This window comes from Coregonus clupeaformis, unplaced genomic scaffold (genome assembly GCF_020615455.1).
Source record: "Coregonus clupeaformis isolate EN_2021a unplaced genomic scaffold, ASM2061545v1 scaf1271, whole genome shotgun sequence".
Classification (NCBI taxonomy): Eukaryota; Metazoa; Chordata; class Actinopteri; order Salmoniformes; family Salmonidae; genus Coregonus; species Coregonus clupeaformis.
In genome coordinates this window covers 96,496-101,866 of record NW_025534725.1, presented here as the reverse complement: position 1 = coordinate 101,866, position 5,371 = coordinate 96,496, and positions in this window count along the sequence as shown.

Sequence of the window (5,371 nt, the reverse complement as noted above, 5' to 3'; positions counted from 1 at the left end):
GAATTGTTTTTGACCGCATAGACCCACCTGCCCCCCCACTGCATTTTTACCCTTTGGCAGTGTGGTCAATGTGAATGTATCATTTTCCCTAAGGGAATCCATCTCCTCCTTCATAGCAGTAGCCCAAATCTCTGATTTTGGTGAAATCATTGCTTCTTTGAAGGTTTGTGGTGCATTGCACATTACTCTGTAGCAGTAGTCAACACTAGGTGGTATCTGGTCATCACACTTCACTTTACACTCATAGTCTTTTAAGTACTGGGGCTTCTTCCTCTCTCTGTCTGGATAGCGTGGACTCTGACTATCTGAAGTCTCGATTTGCACATCTTGTGTCTCTTCGGAATTTTGATCTGCCATCTTGGCTTTTGGCATGGGGGATTGAAATCTCTCCCCATGAAGATCATCACTCATTTCCAAATCTGTCTGAGTTTGGCGTTCGACTACACCTTTTGTAACGAACTTGACTAATCTGTTTTTAAGAACTTTTCCAGTGTCTGGGTAGTAGACTAGGTATGCTGGACTATTTTTATCATACCCAACAAAAATACCCTTTTCACATCTTGAGTCCAACTTTTTCTTGTTCTGTCTGTATGCATAGCAAACAGATCCAAATTCTTTCATCTTTGAAAGATCAGGCTTTCTCCCAGTAAACATGTAGTGTGGAGTCTGTCCTACACGCTTATTGTAACACCTATTGCGAATTACTGCAGCAGTCATTATAGAATATGTCCACAATTTCTTTGGTAGGTTGCTCTCAAGTAGCATGCATCTTGCCATTTCAAACAGTGTTCTCCAATTTCTCTCAGCGGTCCCATTTTGATGGGGTGAGTAAGGGGCTGAAGTTTCATGTCTTATGGCATTCTTACTGAGCAGTGACTGGAACTCTTTGGCTGTGTACTCTGTGCCATTATCTGACCTGACACACTTTATTTTTCCATAAGGGGCCACATCAGCAATAAACTTCTCAGTAGCTTTTACAGTATCACTTTTTGCTTTTAGGAAATACACAAAAACTGCCCCTGAATAATCATCCGTAAATGCTAGAGTATATCTGAACCCATCTTTCGCCTCTGGCTCAATAGGGCCAGCCAAATCAGTGTGCACAAGCTCAAGAGCTGCTTTTGCCTTTTCATCAGGCTCTCTGTTTCTGCTCTGAACAAATTTTCCCTGTGTGCAGATTTCACAGTTGAGGGTAGATTTGTCAATCTTACCTGTGATTTTCATTCCCTCTGTCACATTTTCTAACTTTGACACATCCTCAAAATTACAGTGGCCAAGAATTTTGTGCCATGTGTGAATATCATAGCACCCATGACATCCATCATCATTTTCATCACTTACAGTGTTAAGATAGTAAAGTCTATCGTACTCCTCGATGTCAAAAGTGGTACCGTTCTTGTGGATGAGCTTGTTACACCCCTGTCGAAAGTTGACTGAAGCTCCGTTGGCTGTCGCTGCTTTAACAGAGAAAATGTCCTGTGGAAACGACGGCACGTACAGCGCCTTCGTCAGCGTTGTTTTCACCCGACGACCCGTGTTGTCTCTCAGGTAAACCTCCGCTGCACCTCTCCTCTCCACGACACCATTCGTTCTTGTTCCGTCAGCCAGCTCCACTGAATGTTTTTCCGGTTTGAAAGTCTCATCAAACTCCTTAAACTTCCCGATGTCCGTGACTATATGTGACGTTGCTCCCGTATCAACCATCAGCCCTTTTTGTTTCAGTCCGCGAACCTGACAGTCACTTATTTTGAATGCAAATGTGTGGCCTTCAGCATCTGTTGCTTGTTTCACATTGTCTCTTCTTTTTCGTCTGCAATTTGCGTCAGTATGAGTGGAGCTCTTGCAAAAACTACACCACTGTCTCCGTTCTCTGTGCTCTCCAGTAACGGTACATTCCCGGGCTTTGTGCCCTTTCTGGCCACAGTTGAAGCAGGTTATCTCGGTCCCTTTATCTCTTCCTCTTGGCCAGCTAACTTTAATGTTACTTGCCTTCATCACGTTGTCGTCAGTGGAAATGGCGCTAAACTTCTCGGTGCTTTCATAGCTCCTCAACTTGGTTTTGAACTTGCCATAAGTTGTCGGCTCGTCACTCTGCGTTATGTGGATGGCAAACGGCTTAATGATTCGGGCAAACCTTTCAGAATCATTGCAATCAACAGCCCGTCACTTAAAGTCTCTTCAGCATTCCTCAGTGCTGTAATAGCCGTCTCAGCACGAATGATATAATCCATAACACTTTCGTCACTGGCTTTCTGAAGAGAAGTTAGCTCAGTGTAGAGGCTAATCACACGTGGCTTCCCTTTACCTGCATAATGTTCCCTCAATATCTTCAACGCTTTTCTCCCATCATCTGCTGCTTCTCTCATTATCAGGGAAAGACTTTTATCATCCAAAACCTGTATCAATTCGGCGTAGGCTTCTTCATTTTTCTCTCCGTCTTCTTCATCCACGCTCAATATGGTGGCCTTTAGCCCTAGCAAACGCAAGTGCCCCAAAAACTTCGTCTCCCATAACTCGTAGTTTTTTTCATCTCCGTCGAAACATAATCTATTCCATCGGCTTCCATGTTCCCTCCTGGGCCCATAACCTGTTGGTGCTGTCATCTTCAGGACAGGAATACCGGCTTACTTAACGGAGGAATAAACACACATGTTCATCGTTGGTGTTTCAACCAGAACGCGGGAAAATGCCCTTTCTTTATTTTCGCACATGCGCAGTTGTACATCTCTCATAGGGCATAACTGTACCAGTGTAAGAACACAATTTATAACATATTAGTCTATATGTTAACACCACTTCATCCTGATTCGGCTCACCCAGAGACTTGGACCCAGAACCTCTGCCTTGCTAGCACGTGACCGCCCTCAAGTGTCTTACCAGTCTGCGCCACGTGAAAAGCTAGCTATTCGCTGGAGTAAGTGGGGACACTTCAGGCTGAGGAGTACGTTTTACACATCCCCATGTGCTACATAGGCGCTAGTCCGACAATTTTTATCCCAAGAATGCAACACAATTTTGAAAGGCGGTGACCAACGCTCGAACGCGCCCATTGAGAAGAGCATGATGCAAGACTTTGCGCTCACACAGTCACATAGTGTATTTGCGGATGTGCACGGGTGCAATTCACGCTGCTACAATGAGGGTAGCTACAGGACCACAACAGCAGAGAAGTTTAGCGTCGAGCTTCAACGCTCCTGATTGTTGTGGAAATTGACCCACTACTACTGTTTACTTCGTGCATCTACATTATCTCGCGTCATCTCACTGAGTCTACCTTTAAACCTAACCTAACCTATAACCTGACCCATCACCTTATGCATTACTGCCCCCCAGTGGCAAGAAGTAACATCCCAAAACACACAAAAACTATAGAGCACATAAATGGCTCCTAGCCTCCCACACAGACTACTTTCTGTCCCTAACACTAAAACGAAATAAAATAAAACGAAATAGAAACGTTTTTTAAAACTTACACTTTACACATTTTTATTTAGTTTATCTGAAAACTAACAAACTAAATTGAATTTCAAATAATCTTAAAACAAATAGAAATAAAAACGAATATAAAAACACGAAACTATAATAACCTTGTTTTATAGTTTGTTTTTTTGCTCATCTTTATCAAGGCTGTAAATAATTAGGAAGTGACTGTATAGTGTAGTGCTGTGTCAATAGTATCCCTTTATTATTCTCGCTCTGTGGCCTCTCACAGTGAAGCCAGAGACAAGGTCACCTTGGAGCGGCCATGATGGCACCAGGCAGTCTTTTTGAAGGAGAGAGAGACAGGTCAACCAAACACAAAGCGCGCTCTTCTCTCTCTCAAGCTGCTCCTTTGGAGGACAGAACAGAGAGAGGGAAACCCTTATTTTCACTCCGCTCTCCCCTGGGGCCAGTGGATAGGGTGATAGAGGGAAAGGAGGGAGGGAGGAGGGGAGAAAAGAGAGGGAGGTCCTAATACACTATAGAGTTGAGGGAAAAAGACGTCAGAAGCGTCACGCGTCATTGAGTCAGCCGAGCTGGTTCAGTTTACGTAGAGCGTGAGGGTGATGTACTGGGGGCTGCAGAGGAGAAGGGGGAAGGGGGATATTTAACCCCTTCAAGACCAAGTGTATAGTAATGTTGAGTTTTGTTGCATCAGATCATCAGAAATTGACATGGTGTTTCAGTCCTCGTGTTTTACACCATTGACGGGACATTTTCATGTGGTTCAAACTTGAAGGTCAAAAGAAAGGTGACTGTCATAAGCAGCTGTAATATTTTGAGAAATGTACATTTTAGTGACATTTCAAAACAGAAAGAAATATCATTCTGGATTAAATGGTACACATTACAGATTAGCTGTTTTGGTAAATCGATATCGATTAGTTGTTTGACACATCATTTTTTCTCAATGAAAACAAAATAAAGAAAATGATAGGATGGCATTCAGAATATTCAAAAACAGTGACATACAGAACTTTTCCTCAGATGTCTGCCCACTTCTATTCAAGACTATAGTTGGTGAGAGTGGTGAGACACTTTCAAACTTCTTCTCTACCTCAGGCTCAAGACCACGTACATCAAGTCCTCAAGTCATTAGACACATTTCTCCATCCAGACTCTTCAGTGAATCCTCTCTGACTTGATACATTGTCTGTTTTATAAAGGCCCCCACCAAATATCCAAACCCATCCTACATTTCGAGAGGTTTGACCTCATCAATACAATTATGAAAAAGAACTTGCGATGTCCACTAGTTCCACTTTGGAGAGAGGTCACAGGGTCACAGACCACATCACATCAAACTTTAATGGGGCAATAGAAGTAGAATAGGAGTCACAAACCCAAACACTCAACTCAGAGACCTTAACCTAAAGTATAATTCTATATATTTCCCTAGAGCTTTAGCTGCTGGTTTGAGATGCTGTCTGTCTGCCTGTCTGTCTGTCAGGATGCCCTTCAGTCACCTCCACTCATCCAGCTGATGCCCCAGCATGAGGATGGTGATGCAGAGGAGAGGAATGACATCGTCATGTGCTTGCCCTCTCACTTGCACGTCCTCCACTGGGTGCCATGACAACGTGAGACATGCCGGCGAGGCATCTCTCCCTCTCTTTTTCTCAGTCCCTCTCTTTTGATCTCTCTCTCTCTGCTGCTGTGAGGAGAGGGGTGGGATACTGTATCAACCAAGCCTCCACTTCCTCCCTTATCCCTATCTCTCGCAATCCCCCTCTCCCTCCCACCACTCTCTCTCTTCCTATCCCCCGCCTTTCTCTCCTCCTTTGCTGAGCTGAAAGAGAAGCTCTCAGCCCCCCCTCCCCTTGCCATACCCTCCTCCAGCAGCCGCGACTCAGCCAATCAGAGTGTAAGGTGGGGGCAGGGCATAGCTGAC